Below are 23,637 nucleotides of genomic sequence, written 5' to 3'. Positions count from 1 at the left end.
CGCATGAGCCCGAGTGCATATGGTTGAGACTTAAATTTCCTTAAAGCATTCCTATAGCTGGAAACCAAAATGCGAAACACACATGAAAGCTTCAGACCCTATAATCTCAAACCTATACGAACTAATCTCCGTGACCCAGCCTCAGACCTATGTGAGACAAACCCAAAGAAGATAATAGAAGAATGCTTTATAATTCTTTCCAAATGAGGGTCACTTGAGATCCAAGCTTGTCTAGATTCTTCTTTTGTTCGACCTATCCTTTTGTGCGCATGTGGAATTTTCTTCTAAAATACTCTTTCCCTTGTCCAAATTGAGGGCTTCAACAATCAAAATTGGTCCACTCAAAAAGAGGAATCTAGTCCTATGAATGGAATTTGTCACTGAGATACCAAATTAACGCTCCCTCTTAACTAGGGATAAATTCCAACTACATCACGTAATCATTGCAAGTATTCTATCATCGAATCATATCCCATCTCAAGTATCTTGTCATTAAGTGCCATCGCCACTCATCTCTGCTCATCTCTAGTTATCTCTTGATTTTCTCTGCTCATATGTTGAACACTCTTGTATATAAAAGAAGAAGAATTTGATAGTAGAGGGGAGTCCAAGCTACCACCCTATATCCATCATAGAACCACTGCTACCACCTAGAATCACTACCAATAGGGAGTCCAACGCTACTACTCGAAAAACATCAGAGAGCTTATCATCAGGGAGCACATATCAACCTAAAACCACATTGGGGAGCTCATTCTCAACCTAGAATCCAATGAAAATGAGGAAGTTCCTAAGGGACACTATCACCTCATGTCTATGATAGTGGGGAAGGTCCTATTAGACACTCTCACCTGAAATCATCTCATTGAGAAATAGGCGAGATACAACTTACCAAGAAAGGATCACAACCATCCCATGATGTAATCAATGGGTGAGACACCACTTTCTATATAAAAGGTAAGGATCACATCCATCATATTTCCTATTTATCTTCCTAGCAATGACCCTCAAGAGTCATGTGGTACAACACTTTCATCATAATCAACTTGGGTAACATACCTCCAAAAACTCTCTCAACCCATTGGCTAGACGGGGAATAGTAACCCCAACAAGACCAACTTGTGGGTATGATGCCAACTAGGGTATAATCTGCACATAACAAGATAGGGGAGCAATATATTTGACCCTATGGGTAACAGATAGGGGTGATACCCTATTTTCTAGATATCCCTCAACCCCAAGATCCCTCCATCTCAATTCCTCACCCTAGGATTTCAGATAGGGGGAAGAGTTGGCTCAATATCCTCGATCAATTATGCTCTTTGTAGATCAAAAACATATCATCGTGATCATATATGATACTCACTTATTACCTCATACATTACCGTGAGTATCAATCCTTTATTTTCCTATTCATGTCAGACATCAAATCAAATATTATGTTATAACAAATATATATCACAAAATCATACTTTATTCATCCTCCCTCTCACAAAGGTGGCAACCACAAGCCTAAGCTTGTCTCATATAATAGCATTGTTTCAATACATGAAGATAAGCTTGTTTTGTATAATAGCATTGTCTCAATACATGAATATATCTGAATTCCAACAATATAAAATATTTTATGCCAATCAGATCCTATTTTATATTATTTCAATGTATCATTGTCACATCCAAAGCCTGTTCAAAATTACTTTCCAAAGGTTTTATTCAACCTACCTCATAACTAGCCATGCTATCAACATAGAACTCAACCTCGGTCGTACTTAAAGGTACAGACTTCTCATCAAAAATATCATGGTAGGTCACATACTAATGTAGCACCGAAATGTGCTCATCTCATCAATAATGATCCCAAACAACATCAGTACATCCATACAATCTATATCATAGGAAGAATATTTCAAACCAAAAATTGATCATCCCATGCAAATATCTGGAAGGGTGCTTGGTGGAAACCCAATGTGTATGAAGCGGCTTAATCAATGATTGGCTCAGGGTGTTGTAAAACATATATCTAGATGAAACATCAATGCTTCAATCAACTATGTATTTCCAAGTCAGGTCCAACAATATCTCTGCATAAGTTCTTGAAATTCGATTCCATTGGGGTGTTGAAGGATTTGCATTCCCACTTTCCAAAATTCCTTTAACAAATTCATGATTTATCTCCATTTTTCAGAGGCCAACTCCATCTTACTTTTATTATCCAAAGTCTCTTTACTTGCTAAGAAGATATTGTCAACATATAAAACCAAAATCAAAGGCATGCCTTGCACCACATTGAAGTAGAGGTTTGGATTGACACATCTTCCTAGCTTCACTAAGTAATTTTCAATGCAGACATATCAGGCTCAGAAAGCTTGCTTCAAACCATAAATGATTTCTGCAAATACTGATTAAAGAAATATATTCAGCGTCACACAAATCAATATTGTGCAATCAAATCAACTAAGTCATCTTAGCAATCCTTAACATGCCATAAAATTTTATGCCAATATCACAAACTCTTCAGACAAGGTTCCATGAAGAGTTCACACCCAAATAATAGATGACAACAACATTTTATTTATCAAGCACTATCCAATCATGCTTTATCAAGTCATCCTTATGATCAGCATTCCTGACACTAATTATAAATGTGTACACTGAGGACAAGTCAAATAAGTTTATGCAATTCATAAAAATCACTGCATATTGAATCACAACAATTTATACTTCAACCAATGTGCCAAATCCAATGATGCCAATACCAAATAAATATTGAATTCCAACATTAACCATTGAAAGTTATCACTCCCACATAGCACTGTCATTTCATATCAATGTAAATTATCATTATCAAGTACGAAATCTACTCAAAATCCTAACTTGTCATTACTGCAAATTCAATCAATCCATAAGTAAAAACATATTTATGAATTATCAAAAATTATGTTAAAGTTATAAGGAATCATCAATTATCCAAGCCAACTAAGTTAAGCCAATAAGCCAAATCTTGTCAAGTCCTTGAAATTGTTATCAAATACTAACATATACTAACCTCAATGATCAAATCAAAATTACATATTGATATGCACATTTTGGCTCCCTACAAGCACACGTTTGGTCAACACATTCACATTCTCTATAGTAAACATTCAAATTTCCCTACTCATAGAAATTTCTGTTGACTGATCCATATCTGTAGGACTGTCATACTCCTGGTGTTCTCCTAGTTTCATGCATAAGGCTTCAATTTTTGTGTCCTACATGCACAACCACACCCATAGGGATTCTTTCGTGCAGTTGGGAGGCCTATAACAACACTCTTAATCCTCTCTCCTAGAGTTTTGGGCTTCAAATAGGAGAAACATTCACTTCTTAAACCATAACTTGTTGTGGGCTAACAACATTAGATAATTATCTATTCATGTCAAAAATCTTACTTCAACAATAAAAAATATTTTATACATTTAAATGCAAATGATAATAGGTGTAGAGATATCATGGATAGTTTATCCCTATGAATGGGAAGCCACAATAGTCATCATCATTCAAGACATCAACCTGTATATCATAATACTATCACACATCAGCAGGACTATTAGATCATCGAACTATATAAAATTCTTAGACATATATACATCATAGTCATCAAATATTAGCATGAGCTACTTCATCATCACATATGATCATGACATCAAACTTCCATCAAGGTTTAGAGTCATATAATTAGGACATCTGAAAAGTATATCATCATGCTTTAAGGATTATAATCACAACATTAGTCATCAAGTCAAGGCATCCATTCATATTTTCAAATCTTTATAAAAAACAAGGTGAACAATAATATCTTGAGTATCCATCTTATTGTTAAACTTTTATCAACAAGGTTATCATACTTATTGTAAGCATTAACAATAGTATCAAGTCACCATATATCAAAATCATTATTCTAGCCTTCTTTATGAGATCAGGAAATCTATCATGTCTAAAATAAAATATGATTTCCAAATATCAAGAGAACCAATATATATATCACTTCTACCATAAATCAAACTTACTTTCATATTCATATATGAGTCATTCATGAAGGTGGTATTCCTATCATACCTTAGGGCTTACCTTGTCATTCAATATTGCATCTAAAATAATGTATTATACATACCTTATAACATTAACATACCCTTGCACTTTGTATCACTTATTTTTTTTATTGGTAGCTGAAAGCACTTTCATTTTGGATGCTACTTTGAAAATTTTTCAAAAGTTTTTAGCAAGTACCTCTTTCCTTTTCTAGCATCATCTCTTCTCTTCCAGAACCTTAGATTATCCTTAAGAGGGATCTACTTATCACATCGCAACAAGAAGTTAGAAGTATTCAAATACTCAAATATGCAGGAAGTATAAGCAATGATCAAATTAAGAAATCTACACAAAAATAAAGACATAAATAAAAAAGTAATTATCTTCAATAAGAGGTGATAATCTCCCATTTGAACCAATCTTCAAGAGTCGTGAGTATCCATTGTCCATAACATTGTTGCCTTAACCAGTTTTATTAGCAACCAGGCCTAATTGATACTATCCCATATAGTGCTATACCAAACTTGTCAAAAGTGCTTTAACATATTCACACTTATCATGCTAGGGTTTCTAGATTGCATGTCTCAAATCCTTTTCATAATCTAGGGTTTCTTCAAACTCTAATAACTAGATTCCTAAGGGTTTCCTTCAAAGCCTGGTATTCGTTTAGGTCTCCTCCATATTCTCTTGCTTACATCAAAGGTGTCTTCATGGGGTGATCTTTATTGACTTTTCTTCAACCCAACTCTAATCCCATTAATTTTTTCTTAGGGATATATTGTTCTTTGCTTTAGATAATTTCATTTATTCATTTACATATTAAATTCACCCCATAACATCAGAACACTATTCATATTTGCAACATTATTAAGAAGCATAGGCAATTATATAGAAAGAACAATATCATCATCAATGCAACAGAACATAAAGGAATAGTAGAAGAAAATCATTCACACATAGAGACACCAGGATTTGTCGGAGACAAGAGGAAAACCCACTACAAGGAAAACCATTTCAAATACTTCTTCTTAATAGATTGATATTGAATGATTCAATGAAAGAGAGTACAATGATCCATATCTTCAACCATAATCCTATCCATCAAAATCAACTAAACTACATCCATGAGATGAACCCAACAATGCTAATAATCAAAACTTTGACTCAGAAGTCTATGGTCAATTATTACTGTCTGCGGTAAATTGCAGAAGTCTGCGGTCAACTGAAAAAATTTCCAGTCAACTGTAGAACTCAAACCCTAGATTCCAACCACACGTAGAGAGTGATGTGCATGCAACTAAAACTACAACAACCCTGATCAAACTTCCATGTAAAAGTTAATAAAGGAAAAAATAAGACCAAGGTCATGGGACACGTATTCCAAGATGAATGGTGGGAAAAACATCTTAGTGGGTGTTCATTTCGGTTATTATGGCTAAAGGAAATTGGAAAAGGCTTTGGAAAGGAAAAATGGCATCTTTGGCACATTTATTTATGAAAATAATGGAAATTATAAGAAAAGGAAGGTGAAAGGTCACAGGTTGCAGTGAGGAGGAAATTGAAGGAAAATAATGGAAAATGAAGATAATATAAGCCTCGTTGATAAAAAAAACTTTTGAGGATCAGTTAGCAAGATTTTTTCTCAGGTTTGGTTAGTGTATCATTTTGTCAATTCAATTTTGGAGCTCTCTCATTATTCTCTACCTTTCTCACTCTTGGACACTTGGAGTTTTCGTAGAGCACTTTGGCATTAGATGAAGAAAGGAAAAGAAGGCAAGAGGAAGGAAGGAGCAAGAAAGGAAAAGTAGGATCAAGAAGCTACAACAGGATCCTTTCTAGGTATCGATTTGCATTTGTGATTTCCTTGCTAGATTTGGAATTCATGGTATTACATGTGGTTCTTTTCTGTCATGGCATGGGTTTTTCCAGGTGTGAAAATGCCTTCAGCCTATCCTTGCCATTTCTAGATAGCCATGGTGTGATGGGGTTCTCATGTTTTGGTTGAGCTGGAATGTTGGATGGATTCAAAGCTGAGTGAGGTGGATCTCTAAAAGAAAGAACACATGGCCTAGTGATCCCTGAACCAAAATGTGGTTTGCAGTAAATCCATTGGCCTAGTGACCCCTAAACCACACTATGGGTTACGGTAAAGCCAGGTATTATGTGCTTCGGTGGGCCTAGGAATCCTTGACCGGTTAATGGTGGGATATATGGCAAAGCCTAGAGGTTGTTTCCCTTGATTAGGCCTAGGAATCCTTTCCGGTGAATGGTGGGATATATGGTAAAGCCTAGAAGGTGGAGTCTTGGTTTAGATCCTAGTGATATGAATTGGATTGTGGTAAATCCTAGATACTGGTGTCTCAGTTATGTCTTTTGATTATTTTTGCCTAGTGATCCCATGGGGATTGCAGTAAAGCCTAGTATTGTATGCTTGTTTTATGGCCTAGTGATCTGGGATGAATTGTGGTAAAGTCTAGTTCTATTTAATGAGTGTGAGGTGGTGTAGCCTTGGGAAGCCCTAGTTGAGTTTGGTTTTAAGTCCCACATTCCTTGGAATATGGCACGTGGGTGATTGGTGGAAGTCCCAAACCTGGTTGGCCTTTGCATCATTAATATGGGGTTATTTCTCCTTGTAAATTCATGAGTATTATACTAGTTTATATGTGGATTATATGGCTATTGTTTCCTTGGTATTTCTATTGTTATTATGTTGGTTATGAATATGAATTATGACTGTCGTGATGTATGCCTCTCATCATGTTTTTACTTGTAAATGAATGAACAATGTATTTATGGCCTAATATATGAAATTGCAGCTAATGTGATAAGGAAACAATGCCTCATAACGAATCTCCAATAAGTATGAGACCCCTATGCTCAGTTCTATTGTTAATACCTGTAGCTTTCATGTTTGTGACATGTTTTACGAAATGTCTGTCGTGGATAGTAGGGGTCTATTCGAGTCATTGTCAATTTTTTTGCAAATGTATCATTGTTTGTTGTGTAAATTCATTTCTAAAGGTGTCATTGAGTTCTGGGCCGTGACTTGGTCTTTGGGCCTAAAAAAGTGCCACAAATCCTGAAGTTGCAAGCACAGCAATGGGGAAAAAAGTTCCTAGAAGATCCCTTGCCCATGCTGTGGGAGATTTTGAAGTCTTCCAGACGCACCGTTGTCCATATCAAGGGAGCATCCAAGGGTTCGATGCACTAAAAACTTAGTTGGTCTTAGAGGCTGGTTATTTGAGCAGTTGGGATGGCTCTTGGGAGTTATGTTGTGAAAGGTATGTGTGGTGTGTTTATGTTGGTTCCACTTCCTTAATTGACTATTATGAAACCAGCTCAAGAAAAGATAGAAAAGATAGATCAACTCCTTAGAATTCAGCCTCTTCGAGGGGGCAACCTCCTTTACATTACATAAATGAACAATTCTTCGATGATTCAAATGACAAAACCTTCTTTCTATATATAAGAGTCTAAGGAGTCACAATATAATCCAGCCGACCTAACAATAATAATATAAAGCCACAAAAATAACAATAGAGGGATTTTATGGGGCACATTAATAACAATATGGGGGCAATAGGGGCACAACAGTATAAATAAGGGGTATAACTACAATAGTAATGGGGTAATCATTAGTATTATAGGGACCCAACATGCCCCTCTCCTTCAAAAAAGTGTTGTCCTCAACGCTCGAGTAGTTCTGGATACTTTTGCATAAAATTCTCATCCTCCCATGTGGAATCTTCAGCGGATAATTTCTTCCACTCGATAAGATACTCTGAAATTGATCGATTTCGTAGCTGTCGAGTTCTTGTTTCTATAATTGCTTCCGGTTCCAATATAATTTTTCCTTCCTCGTCAAGTTCTGGCAATATTGTTTGAATTGGGAGCTTGTCACCTATATCCTTCTTTAAACATGAAACATGGAAAACTGGGTGCAATCGAGAAGCTGCAGGAAGCTCCAATTTGTATGTGATAGTACCAATATTTTGCAACACCTTGTATGGACCATAATACTTTGGTGATAATTTATTATCCTTCTTAGCTTGCTTGAGGGACATTTGCTTATATGGTTGTAGCCGTAGGAATACCCAATCACCTACATCAAAACTTCTTTCACTGCGATGTTGATCTACCTGTTGTTTCATTCTATTATATGCCAACATGAGGTTATCCTTTAAGAGTTGGAGGACTTGTTGTTGATGTTCGATGTGATGTTCTACTACCTGAACCTTAGAATTTTCTCTTAAATATGATGTGATGGATGGTCGTTGATACCCATAAAGTGCCATAAATGGGGTCATTTTTGTTGTTGTATGGAAGGAAGTGTATACCACCATTCAGCCAGAGGCAACCATTTGACCCATTGTGTATGTTTATCAGATACAAAGCAACGAAGTTATCCTTCCAAACATTTGTTTACTATCTCGGTTTGCCCATCAGATTGAGGATGATAAGATGAGTTATGAGCTAACCGATTACCAAGACAAGAAAATAATTCTGTCCAAAAATTTCCAGTGAAAATGGGATCTCTGTCACTTACAATAATCTTTGGGTTTCCATGTAGCTTTTGAATTGTTTCCATAAATGCAGTAGAAACTGTACTGGCTTTAAATGGGTGTGATAATGCACAAAAGTGTGCATACTTGGTAAGTCTATCAACTACCACCATGATGACACTCTTTCCCTCAGACTTGGGTAAACTTGTGATAAAATCCATTGAAACCTCCTCCAAACGTTGGCTTGGAATGGATAAAGGTTGTGTTGTAACCACCAACAACCCCCCTCCTTCTTTAGTATTAGCAATAAGACTAAAAAAGTGGGGACCCTTAGTAAAAAAAAAAAAAAACTCTTGTATTACACTCCTTAAAATATATCGCATCGCACGGAGAGAATAAAACATTTCTTTATGAGCTCAATAAAAAAATGCAAAACAGCGACGTGAAATTCATCGCATTGCATACATTAAGAAGCGCACATAAAAGAAGATCTTAAGAAATCTCCGATGGCCAATATGCGACGTCGCATATCGCAACATCGCATGAGCAGCACACAATGATTCAATGAATTGCTATGATCTGCGATTTGCGATCTTGCGATTAATACGATCCTGCGGTATTTGCGATCTGCGATACAGCAATTCGGGATTTTGTGATAAACGCGATCAGGAAACTCTGCGATGACACGCCTTGATGAAAACACGATAGTGAGATGACGCGATGCTACAATGCAAGTTGCAGAAATCGCTTATCGCAATATTCTCCTCAGGCCCAACATTCAAGAAAAGTTGTCCGTAAACCAAACAGTTGGATGCGCGCCTTAAAGAAAATTAATGAATGTACGCCAAAGTGTTAATGAAGGACAGTTTTGTGCTTTTCAAAGAGTTAATTTCACAATGGGTGGCATGATTTTATACATTCATATGACTTAGAGCTTTCATGTCAATATTTATTGTCATTACTCTTTTCCTTTGCGTGAACTGCAGGAATGATGAACAGGAAACAACATGAAGCAATGTGCAGGAAACATCTAAGGAAAAAGGGAAAGCGTCAATACTCGGAGACAGATAAAAAATGCCATCATGAACAAAGCCGCAGATCCCAGAACATTACTGAATGGATGCTGATATCGATAAGCAACTCAAACACTCAAGGTCAGAAGCTCACAGAAGCAGTATGGCTACAAAAATCCTGAAAATTACGCCCGAAAAAGGAAAAAGGCGCTAAAGAAGGAAAACGCACCAGAAAGGCCCGGATCAAAGAACAGAGGCAGTTTTCGATGCGCGATTAGCGCTTAGCACTAATCACACATCGCTAAGAAAAATGTTCTGAAGTCAAAGTTCCTAACTCGCTTAGTCATTCACAAGTCCAAAAACCAAGATAGCAAAGGCAGAAGCAATTTAAGGAAAATTTGGGTTGTTACCAAGTATATGCGCAGTGAATTCACTCAGCTAGAGGAAGATTCTCCAAAATATCTTCTAGTTTACTAAAAAATGATGCCAGCGCTTCCCATTTCTGTTTTCTCAACTCAAACAAAAGCAGAAGGCAGCCGGCCGACTCTTCCCAGGCGAATGTTGAATGCTCGCAACATTAAGGAGCAAATGCAGAAATAATTAGGAATTAGATTCAATTCTTTAGAAATAAGTTTTCTTAGAAAAAGGGAGGTCATTTAAACCGTATCCTAAATTTATGTAATTAAGTTATTTAGTTAGCAGTATTTAAACCCTTCTCATGCATTTGGAGAAGGGTCCAGAAATTTGTCAAAAACTTGTCCTCAGAACATGCACTTTTGCACCCTCAGAGGAGGTTTTGATGAATGAATGGATCAAGATTTATTGATGTTTGCATTTAATATCTGCTACTGATGTTGCACTTCTGTACTCTTGGTAGATATTAGAACAAGGAGAGATAGATCATTGTTACTTGAAGCTTATGAGTAGAACCAGTCATAAATGGTACTTTTATCTCTTGATTATTTCTGCTTATATTCTTAAAGTAACATACAGTTTTTAGTTGTTTATATGTTATTGCATGAATGTTTGAGTTACCATTTGGCACTTTTGTACGGTGGAGCCATTTATTTATGTTTGATGTATGAATAACTTATTATGCGATATGCTGTTCACAACTGTTTTGCCTAACTTTTTATGCAAAGTGGTTCATCTTAATTGATTTCCATTTTTATGATAGCTGAATGATATTTATTACCAGTTATTATTTGAAATCTCTTTAGATCACATAACAGAAGAAATACAACCCGGGTTAGCATAGATTAGATGTGTTGTTTTCATTAGATTACAATAGCATAGAGTTAGTTTAAAGTTTGAATTAGATTAGCTTTAAGCACTTTTAGATCAGCAACATCCAATTCTGCACACACACACCCTTAGATTGGGAAACTGGTCCCATTATCCCCAGTCGGACCCACTATACCAAATGGATAAGGAGCTGCCAACCAAGGTCCAGACCAGGCGGGTATCCCCCTTGTTGTCGACCCGATTTTCGGGGCCTCAACATATTTGGCGCTAGAAGGAGGGCCTGAACTATGAATGGCACCTAAATCAAAATCTAAATACCATTCTGAGAGTAAATCGCCCTCATCATCTCCCCCGACTTCCCCAGTACGTTTAAATCCAGAGTCAGAAGTCGCTCGAGTATCAACCGCTGCTACACACCCTAATATTTCAGACCAATCTACCATTGAACCTCCTGAAGTTCAAACTCTGATTCACAAACTTCAGGGATTTTCCATTTCTTCTCAGAGGTCTAATAAATCTCAAAGCAGCGTGACTTCGCAGTACAATCCTACTCATCCCCTGACCAGATTAAAGAGTGAAAAATTTGGCATCCAGCCAACTGAATTGCCTCTTCCCACCAGGAAAAGAGCGAGGAAATCACCGCAAGAGTCTGACAGTGAGACTCTTTCATCTACATCGTCCATTTCAACTACCTCACCGCGAAGTTAGCCACCCACACCTCCATTCCAAACCATCATCCATCCATCTAATGGAACTCCCACAACCCCTCTTCAATCATCTACGATCATAGTATCTTCATCTTCCAGCCACAAGGATCATCTTCTGCACTTTCCTCTACTATCAGCTCAACGATGGCCCAATCTCCATGGAACAACCCTGGGGCAGTTTTAATGCCTGCGCCCTTGAGTCAAGTACCGGCCCATCCTGAGAAATGGCTACCCAAATTCAATCCAGAAGCGAGCATGCTAGCAGAATAACACATAAACAATTTCATGCTTTCTATCAATCTCAACGGAGTTACTAATGAATACGTTGTCGTTCAGCTTTTTCCCTATACACTGCAAGGGATAGTCGGGTCATGGTACTTTTCATTACCCTCCGGGTCTATCACAAGTTGTGATATTTTCCAGAGTCAATTCCTTACCAAGTTTGGTGATGACAGATCAATGGAAACGTTAATCAATGACCTATCCAACCTTAAAGCCAAAGCTAGAGAACCTATCAAAGATTTCAATTTACGGTTCAATAAAATTCTCAACAAAATTTCCACTTCTTCCCAACCCAGCGAAGAAGTACGATGTGAATGGTATATTACTGCTTTACCATCAAACATAGCAATCTTCGTGGATAGAGCAAATAAGACAACCTTAGTTGAAAACATGACAGAGGCAATAACAGTAGAGAAATGCGTAATAGCCCTGGAAAAGAGATCCGCGATAGAGGAATGCAAGTCTAAAAAAGTCACCTTCAAGGAAGACTCCAAGAAGAAACAAGCAAAAGATCCTTTCGATTTAGAAGGATTACAGAAAGTTTTAAAGACCATGTCTAATGAGATGGTTGACATAAAAAAACAAGTAGCAGAAACTTCTTCAAAAAATCCCTACAGAGCTTTTAAAAGAGGTCCTTCAATGGATGTAAAACCACCCAATGCTATTTCAAATGTTGAATCCGAAGAAGAGGAAGAAGAAGAAAGTGACACTGAAGGGCAGACTGATGATGAAGAAGTTGTGGAATTACAAGGAATGTGGGATTTCATCCTCCCACAAGAAGAAGATCAAGAAGTATTTCCAGTTAGTACACGAAGCAAAAATCAGCTTGATCCTCCCCAAACTACCCCTAAGCAGAAGGGCGCAAGCCCTACAACAAAAGATAAAGTCGCAACAAAGAAAACAACCACTAAAGCGACACAATCTAGCCTAGTCCAATCAGATCAAACAACTCCATCAAGAACACTGATAGTGTCAGATGAAATGGAATACAATATTATTGATGACATGAAAAAGACTAGGGCTAATATTACCCTTTACGAATTGAGCAAATTGAAACATCAACAGAAGATAATGATGAAAGAATTACATGCCGTGCCTATTGCATCTTTGCCTACAGCTGTAGCTTCCCACAACATGGGAAGACCTCCAACTAACGCGATCAATAAGATTGATCCAAATGACATCGCCTTGATTGGAGGAAGATCAAGATCTCACACTCCCCCTTTTCTTCTCACTTATGAAATTTTAAATAAAAATGTGCACAATTGTTTGGTAGATTTTGGTGCTTCAACGAATATTTTACCCAGATCAATATGTGCCAAGTTAAATGTTCAACCACAAAAATCCGCAGTGCGCATAGTTCAACTTGATCGATCTCAAGTCGAAGTGATTGGTGAACTTAATCAAGTAACCATAAGATTGTCATCCAACCCGAAGGTATGTCAGGTTATTGACATTCTAGTGGCTGATATCCCAGAATTCTATGGCTTAATTCTTAGCAGGGATTGGTCTGAGAAACTCCATGGATACTTTTCAACCGACTGGTCGCACATGTGGTTACCCTACAATGGTAAACCGAATCAAATAAAGGTTGAACAAGAGTTACACCAAAAGTACATAGTAACGGAATTAGAGGGAGAAAATGAAGCAGTAGCGTATAACAGCAGTATCATAGGCAATTACTCAGTAGATTCTTTTCTCGGCAATTTCAATGCTCATACATCACCCTACTTAGAAAATTCAGTTTTGTCCCAAGTCGAAATTTTTTCCCAAACTGATAGTTCAAATTGTGTTAATTTTTTAGATAAACCTGTAAATACATCTTTGTTTTGGAAATTATATTTTGATGGCTCTAAATCTAACGAAGGAGCAAGAGCAGGATGTGTTCTGATTAGTCCAGAAGGAAATAAGACCATGCTTACATGCAGACTCGAATTTGATTGCACAAACAATACAGCAGAATACGAGGCCTTGGTGCAAGGCCTGTACAAAGCAATCGGGTTGAACGTCAAGTATCTTCAAGTCTTCAGAGACTCTGAGATTGTCGTCAAACAGGTACGTAACACTATACATTGCCTATCAGGTCATTTAAAACACTATCAATCTTTAGTACAAGATCTAACTGAGCATTTTATAGCATTCAATATTTCTTCAATCCCGAGACTCCAAAACGAAAGTGCAGACCTTTTGGCTAACGCAGCCTCTAAGCTTATTCCCTCCGAAGATTTTAGTCCAGATAGATTCTCAATAGAATTAATCTTTAGGCCGTCCATCCCTGAAAACATTACAAATTGGAGAGTATTCAATGAAGATCCTGATATTTTAAATTTTCTCACTTCTGAAGAATCCTACTCCAATCAAATAATTGACGAAGACCATCACGATCGACAAATACAACAAAACAACACTGATAATGTTATACCTAAATCGGTGGTTAAGTTAGAAGACTTGTACGATTTGAAAAATCGGTTTAAAAGGTCTACCAATTCAAAGCTCTACAGTCCAACTCTGAACTACGAATTAGTAAACCTAGGAACCAATGATAAACCACAAAACGTAAACCTAGGCCTTGGCTTAGTCCCTGAAGAAAGACTAGCGTATATTCGTCTTTTGAGATAATATAAAAATGTTTTTGCCTGGAATTATGATGAATTAAAAACATATGACACTTCTATCATTCACCATACTACTCCTATGATCAATAACGAAAAACCTGTCCAACAAAAACTGAGAAAGATCCACCCCAATTTAGAAAATCAGATAAAAACTGAGCTAAATAAGTTATTAAAAGCCAAATAATTTTCCCCGTCAGGCATTCCAAATGGGTCTCCAATATGGTACCCGTTAGAAAGAAAAACGGAGATATTAGAATCTGTATCGATTTTCGGAATCTTAACAAAGCCTGTCAAAAAGACAATTTTCCTCTTCCACCTATGGAACAAATACTACAGGCAGTAGCAGGCTCAGAACTGATGTCTTTCTTGGATGGATTTTCAGGATATAATCAAGTGCTGGTACATCCCGATGATCAATTGAAAACCACATTCAGAACTAAATGGGGCACATATGCATATCGGAAGATGCCATTTGGTTTGATTAATGCTGGTGCTACATTTCAGAGAGCCATGGACATTGCATTCAAGGGATTAGTCAATAAATCTGTAGTGATTTATTTGGATGATATAACAGTGTACTCCAAGAAGCGAAGCGACCACCTCAAAGACTTAAAACAAATCTTTCAACGATGTTTAAGGTATGGAATTTCACTTAACCCAAAGAAATCTTTTTTCGCATTAAGTGAAGGGAAACTTCTAGGATTCATAGTGTCAAAATCTGGTATTCACATTGATCCTGACAGAATCAAAGAAATTTCTGAAATATCCCTACCTCATAATAAAAAAGCCATGCAATCTTTCCTTGGTCAAATCAATTTTGTAAAGAGATTCGTTCCAGATTTTTCACGAATTGTGTCTCCTTTGCAAACCATGATTAAAAAGAATTCAAATTTTAAATGGGGTCAAGATGAACATGAAGCATTCAATCTGATCAAACAACCTATTATTAATGCTCCATCTTTAGCAACCCCGAATTTTTCAGAATCGTTTATTTTATACACATTTGCCTCAGAGAAATCATATGCTGCGATTCTAACTCAAGCAAATCAAGAGAAAGCGGAAGCTCCAATTGCGTTTTTTAGCTCAAATTTACAAGGTGCTGAACTCAATTATTCAGACGTGGAGAAATAGGCTTATGCTGTTTTCAAAGCGGTCAAATATTTCAGACCTTTCTTACTTAAAACCCATACTAAGGTCATAGTACTGTTTCCAGCAGTAAGAAATCTTCTAGTATAGAAGGATGTGGGTGAGAAAAGAGCCAATTGGGTCACTGCTTTACAGGAATACGACCTTGAGATCAAACCAGCAAACATTGTAAGAGGTCAAGGCTTCTGCAAAATGTTGGCTGGAGCATTGCAAATTTCTGAAAATTCATCTGAAGAGGTACAAATGTATGAGGTAAGACTAAACGATGCAGAATCATTGTATGTTGATATCATTTATTATCTTAAGAACGTATATGCTCCATCACACCTAGATCACACTAAGAAAAGAGCTATGAGATTGAAATCCAAACAATATCAGCTCATAAATGATATTCATTTTAGAAAGAATTATGATTATGTTCTTCTTAGATGTCTTGAAAAAACTGAAGCCGAAAAAGTCTTGCAGGAACTCCACGATGGACCAGCAGGCGGACACTATGCTAGAGATGCTACTGCTCATAAAATCTTATGTGCAGGATATTACTAGCCTACTCTATTCAAAGACTCACACAGTTACGTGAGGAAATGTCAAGTCTGCCAAACTACCGCTGGAAGACAAAAGAAGCCGTCCATGCCACTACATCCGGTAAACATCGAACAACCGTTCAGTCAGTGGGGCTTGGACATAATAGGTGAGATCGTTCCTCACTCTTCTAAGCAGCATAGATACATCCTCACAGTGACATATTATTTTACTAAATGGGTAGAAGCAGTTCCTCTCAAGACAGCTAATTCTGAAAATATTATTGAATTCATAGATCAATTTATAATCACTAGGTTTGGATTGCCATCGGCTTTAATGTTTGATAATGCATCATATTTTTTTGGAAATGCAATGACTGAGCTTGCACTTAAAAGAGGGTTCAAACTGAAATATTCAGCCAATTATTATCCGCAAGGTAATGGGTTAGCTGAGTCAACAAATAAAAACCTAATCAAGATTATTAAAAGAACAGTTGACCAGAACCAAAAGAATTGGCATAAAGCTTTGGTAAATGATTTATGGGCAGATAGAATAACGAAAAAAGCTTCAATTGGCACTTCTCCCTTTAATTTAGTTTATGGGAAAGAAGTGGTTCTTCCAACTCATTTAGTCATTCCTTCTTTGTCTTTAGTACAATACATTGATGAAGTTCCTACTTCCTCCATACAACTAAGACAAATAGAAATAATTAAATTAGAAGAACAACGAGAACAAGCTAAGAAAACCCATGCTCATCATCAAGCGCTAATAAAATCCTCTTTTGACTCAAACATAATGACCAGAAAAAATTTTCAAATGGGAGATTTAGTTTTAAAATGGGATAAGGCTCATGAAGAGAAGGGAAAACATACAAAATTCCAAAAGATGTAGCTTGGTCCTTTTCAGATTGTTGAAGTCATAGGTCCATCAACGTTTTTTTTACAGGATTTAGCAGGTAGAAGGGATCCTTTGCCTGTTAATGGACAAATTCTCAAAATATACTTTCCATAGAAGATCATTCTTCTATTTTGTAAACTAGTTTTATTTTTTTTCTTTTCTTTTTCATAATAAAACCAGTTGTAAATGGTTACTATAGGTATTCACGGAAAAGATACCAATTCTCTTTCAGATTTTGAGCTTTCGCTTGTATAAGTAGCAAAATTTTTGAAAATCTGATTTTTATTATTGACAGATACAGTTAAAAATTTTAGCCTAGATATGATGCTAGTTTCAACTTCAAAAAATTTGATGAAAGCAACCTTGAGCAAAGAAATTGTTTTATATTAGCACAATGAAAGGTATCAATAGCAAAATAAGGATTTTCTGTAGAACAGCTGTTTTCAAACTCTATTATTGTCGTCCAGAGCTTTCTTAAGGAAAAACAATGACTTCCTCCCCGCTAAAGAAAATCGCAGCATTCAGAGGAACAATCCAAGAAACACTATATCTTAAAGAATAAGAGGTCTCATCACGAACCGGCTTATCATGATCACAGATATTATAACTTGCTGACTTTGCCCATACTGTCCACCAAAACAGGGAAACGACTCAAGATTGTTGCAATCAAAAGACAAGGGGTCTCATCACGAGCCAGCTTGTTCAACAAAAGTGTAAATCAAGTGAATGGCTGTGTCATAATTTGGCTACCAAACCAAGACATTGTTCTTTAAGAATAAAAAAGGAAAAAGTGTCAATATGGGTTTTTCTTTGAAAGTTGTAGATCACCTTAAGCAGGATAAAGGATCATTGCTGGGTAACAGGTAACCCTGTCGAGGCTATGGATGCCTGCTGGCAGCAGAGGCTCTACCTACGACAAATGAGCATACTTAAAACTGGTATACAGGGAAGACTTTATTTTATACTTACAAGACTGAGTAATGGTTGATGTAAATACAAGGACAAGCCTGAGGAAGCAAACAATTAGAATAGAAAGAGGTTGAAACAAAACATCATTGATAGGATAAGGCATAATGTACTCTATCTATCCATAACAAAATTTAGATTTATGAAAAAAATTTTGTTTTGGAAGTTTGAAAAAATTCAATAGAAAAGCAGAGATAACTGGTTCTTCCAAGTGAATCGCCATTGTTGTAGCCACCAACAACCCCCCTCCTTCTTTAGTATTAGCAATAAGACTAAACAAGTGGGGACCCTTAGTAAAAAAAAAAAAAAAAACTCATGTATTATACTCCTTAAAATATATCGCATTGCACGGAGAGAATAAAACATTTCTTTATGAGCTCAATAAAAAACTTCGAAACAACGACGCGAAATTCATCGCATCACATACATTAAGAAGCGCACATAAAAGAAGATCTTAAGAAATATCCGATGGCCGATATGCGACGTCGCATATCGCAACATCGCATGAGCGGCACACAATGATTCAATGAATTGCTACGATCTGCGATTTGCAATCTTGCGATTAATGCGATCCTGCGGTATCTGCGATCTACGATACAGCAATTCGGGATTCTGTGATAAACGTGATCAGGAAACTCTGCGATGACACACCTTGATGAAAACACGATAGTGCGATGACGCGATGCTGCAATGCAAGTTGCAGAAATCACTTATCGCAATATTCTCCTCAGGCCCAACATTCAAGAAAAGTTGTCCGTAAACCAAACAGTTGGATGCGCGCCTTAAAGAAAATTAATGAAGGTACGCCAAAGTGTTAATGAAGGACAGTTTTGTGTTTTTCAAAGAGTTAAGTTCACAATGGGTGGCATGATTTTATACATTCATAGGACTTAGAGCTTTCATGTCAATATTTATTGTCATTACTCTTTTCCTTTGCGTGAACTGTAGGAATGATGAACAGGAAACAACATGAAGCAATGTGCAGGAAACATCTAAGGAAAAAGGGAAAGCGTCAATACTTGGAGACAGATAAAAAATGCCCTCATGAACAAAGCCACAGATCCCAGAACATTACTAAATGGATGCTGATATTGATAAGCAACTCAAACACTCAAGGTCAGAAGCTCACAGAAGCAGTATGGCTACAAAAATCCTAAAAATTACGCCCGAAAAAGGCGCTAAAGAAGGAAAACGCACCAGAAAGGCCCGGATCAAAGAACGGAGGCAGTTTTCGATGCGCGATTAGCGCGAAGCATCGCTAAGAAAAATGTTCTGAAGTCAAAGTTCCTAACTCGCTTAGTCATTCACAAGTCCGGAAACCAAGATAGCAAAGGCAGAAGCAATTTAAGGAAAATTTGGGTTGTTACCAAGTATATGCGCAGTGAATTCACTCAGCCAGAGGAAGATTCTCCAAAATATCTTCTAGTTTACCAAAAAATGATGCCAGCGCTTCCCATTTCTGTTTGCTCAACTCAAACAAAAGCAGAAGGCAGCCGGTCGACTCTTCCCAGGCGAATGTTGAATGCTCGCAACATTAAGGAGCAAATGCAGAAATAATTAGGAATTAGATTCAATTCTTTACAAATAAGTTTGCTTAGAAAAAGGGCGGTCATTTAAACCGTATCCTAAATTTATGTAATTAAGTTATTTAGTTAGTAGTATTTAAACCCTTCTCATGCATTTGGAGAAGGGTCCAGAAATTTGTCAAAAACTTGTCCTCATAACATGCACTTTTGCGCCCTCAGAGGAGGTTTTGATGAATGAATGGATCAAGATTTATTGATGTTTGCATTTAATATCTGCTACTAATGTTGCACTTCTGTACTCTTGGTAGATATTAGAACAAGGAGAGATAGATCATTGTTACTTGAAGCTTATGAGTAGAACCAGTCATAAATGGTACTTTTATCTCTTGATTATTTCTGCTTATATTCTTAAAGTAACATACAATTTTTAGTTGTTTATATGTTATTGCATGAATGTTTGAGTTACCATTTCGCACTTTTGTACGGTGGAGCCATTTATTTATGTTTGATGTATGAATAACTTATTATGCGATATGCTGTTCACAACTATTTTGCCTAACTTTTTATGCAAAGTGGTTCATCTTAATTGATTTCCATTCTTATGATAGCTGAATGATCTTTATTACCAGTTATTATTTGAAATCTCTTTAGATCGCATAATAGAAGAAATACACCCCGGGTTAGCATAGATTAGATGTGTTGTTTTCATTAGATTACAATAGCATAGAGTTAGTTTAAAGTTTGAATTAGATTAGCTTTAAGCACTTTTAGATCAGCAACATCCAATTCTGCACACACACACCCTTAGATTGGGAAACTGGTCCCGTTATCCCCAGTCGGACCCGCTATACCAAACGGATAAGGAGCTGCCAACCAAGGTCCGGACCGGGCGGGTATCCCCCTTGTTGTTGACCCGATTTTCGGGGCCTCAACAGGTTGTAATAGACCTGGTGTCTTAATTGTTTCAAGTTTATTTTGTTGGCAAACCAAACATTCCACCCCAAACTTTTGAATATCTGATTTAAGGCCATCCCAAAAAAATTCCTTCTTAACCCTGTGGTAAGTTTTTAAAAATTCTGAGTGCCCTCCTAAGGGAGAAGTGTGCAATTCCATAAGAATCTTTTGTTTTAGCTAGGAATTCTTATAGAGGTATAAGCGATCTTCGTACCATAATGAATCATTTTGCCAGCTAAATGTATCAGACGTACTGGAATCTTGTTGTAGCTTTCGAATAAGTGCCCACACTTCTTCGTCATTCTTCCATTCCTCCCTTGCTTCATTTATCCAATCTGGTTGGATAATAGAAATGGCGCACAACAATGCTTCCACATCCTCATCCTTTCTTGAGAGTGCATCTGCCACCACATTTTGCTTCCCCTTTTTGTAGATGATTTCAAAGTCATAACCCAACATCTTTGTGACCCACTTTTGTTGCTCTTCAGAGGATAATCTTTGTTCTAAAAAGTATTTAAGGCTATCATGATCCGTTTTTACCTTGAAGTGTCTTCCCATAAGGTAGGGTCGCCATTTCTTAAGTGCATGGAGTATTTCCAACATTTCCTTCTCATAATATCTTTGCTTAAAAACTTTCCCTTGATTGGACGACTTTCAAAAGCAATGGGTCTTTCATCTTGCATTAGAACAGCACCAATTCCATTTCCTGAAGCATCACATTCCACAATAAAGCTTTTTGTGAAGTCCGGTGTAGCTAAGACCGGTGCTGGGCACATTGCCTCTTTAAGATGTTCAAAGGCCTTTGTTGCTTCCGGAGTCCATGAAAATGCATCTTTCTTCAATAATGTCATTAGAGGTGCTGCTATTCTCCCATAACTCTTAAAAAACTTTCGATAATACCCTGTCAACCCAAGAAATCCGCACAGATGCTTTATGGATGTGGGGATTTTCGATTCCTTAATGGCTTTAATTTTGCTAGGGTCTACCTTAACTCCTTCATGAGATACAATATGACCCAAATATTCCACCTCCTGGACTCCAAAGAAACATTTGGATCTTTTTGCATATAATTGTTTCTCCTCCAATAATTGTAGCACCCTGTCAACATGTTCAACATGATCCTTCCAAGACTTGTTGTAGATAAGTATATCATCAAAAAATACTAACACAAATTTTCTAAGGAAAGGTTTGAAAATTGAATTCATCAAACCTTGAAATGTTGAAGGTGCATTGGTAAGGCCAAAAGGCATGACCAAAAATTCATAATGACCCTCATGAATTCTAAATGATGTTTTCGGAATGTCTTCAATCTTCATTCTGATTTGATGATATCTTGAACGAAGATCCAACTTGGTGAAGTAAATTGATCCACGCAATTCATCCAGTAATTCATCAATGATAGGAATGGGGAACTTATCTTTAATAGTGAGCTTGTTGAGCTCCCTATAATCCGAACACATGCGCCATGATCCATCCTTCTTGTGCACCAATACTACTGGAGCAGAGAAATAACTTTGACTCGGTTGAATTATACCAGCCTCTAGCATTTCTGCAACGATACGTTCAATTTCACTTTTTTGGACATAGCGATATTTGTACAGCCTGATGTTTGGAGGAACACTTCCTGGAATCAGATGAATAGCATGATCATGATCACGCATAAGTGGGAGACCTTTGGGAGTCTCAAATACCTTGGAATGGTTGTCTAGGACTTTTTGGAGATCTGGAGAAATAGATGATTCTGATGTGGAAACATCTAGCGAACATAATTGTGCAATTACACCTCTTTCCTCCTTTTCTAGAAGCTTTGTCATACCATTAGAGCTGATTATCTTTCCTGGTTTCCCTGCAATAACCTTTAATTCAGCTTCCTTTCCTTCCGTATAAAATTTGATGAAAAGTTCTTGAAAATTAAAAGCTATTGTACCCAAGGATTGTAGCCATTGGACTCCTAATACAACATCAGCACCTCCCATTGGAATGGAAAGCATTGGGCTAGTCAATACATATTCTCCCATGGATAGCTTTATATTATGGCACTTTCCAGAGAATTTTATTGTTCCTCCATTTGCAATCATCATTTGACACTCTGGTGCTGGATATAGGAAGCAATTCAATTCTTTTTCTACCCTACAGTGAATAAAATTGTGGGTGCTTCCTGAATCAATCAACACTATTACCTTTTTCTTCTTTATTTGTCCTTCTATCTTGATGGTTTGAGGAGTGGTAATTCCCGCCAATGCATTACAAGATATGGTCGGATTTATTTGTTCTTCATCTAGGCTTTTTTCCTGGAGCATATCCTCTTCTTTTGACCTTTCTTTCTCCTTTTCTTCTTCCTCTTCACAATCTATGTAGAATAATTTCTTCTCAGCACACTTATGACCTTTAGTGTATTTGCTATCACAACTGTAATAAAGCCCTTTTGCTCTTTTTTCTTCCAATTGTTGTGGTGTCAACCTTATAGGTTGTGGAAGAGTAGGGGCAACTGCACTTCCGTCTTTATAGTTGTGAGTGGTATGCTTCCTAGTTGCCATAATTTTTCTTTCCATTTTTCTTGCTAACCTGAATGCGTTCTCTAATGAATCAGGTTCCCAAAGGTGAACATCATGTTGGATATTATCCTTTAAAGACCCTATGAACACATCAATCCTATGCTCCTCTGGAATATCTTTTACCCTTATGTTCAATTTTTGGAACTCCTCAATGTGCTCCATTATTGAACCCTTTTGTTTGAGTCTTATCAATTGGCTAAAAAAAGTGTTTCTTTTTGTATCCTCATAATGTGCTATCAATTCTTCCGTAAAAATTGCCCAAGTGATAAATTGTTTACGAGAGCAAAGCCATTGATACCATACAAACTGATTTGGTTCCAAATATAAAGTTGCCATACGTACCTTTTGTGTGTTTTGCACATTATTGAGATTGAAGAACTGCTCTATCTGTAATATCCATGTGGCGGGATCCTTGCCATCAAACTTCCTCATATCGATTTTTGGAATATGGTGGGTCTTCGATCCAACATGAGAGTCAATGGAATCATGATTAACATTTCTTTTTTTCTCATCATGAGTTTCCTTTATAACCTTTTCACCATTAGTAACTATTTCTTGTAGAAAATTTGTCAAATCTGTCTTCAAATCTATCTTCAAATCATCCATCTTAGCTTCCATGCCCTTTATCTTAGATTC

This window comes from Pinus tabuliformis, chromosome 1_1 (genome assembly GCF_031772625.1).
Source record: "Pinus tabuliformis cultivar Carrire ecotype Pingquan chromosome 1_1, CPIR1, whole genome shotgun sequence".
In the NCBI taxonomy this organism is placed as follows: Eukaryota; Viridiplantae; Streptophyta; class Pinopsida; order Pinales; family Pinaceae; genus Pinus; species Pinus tabuliformis.
This window is presented reverse-complemented; position numbering follows the sequence as displayed.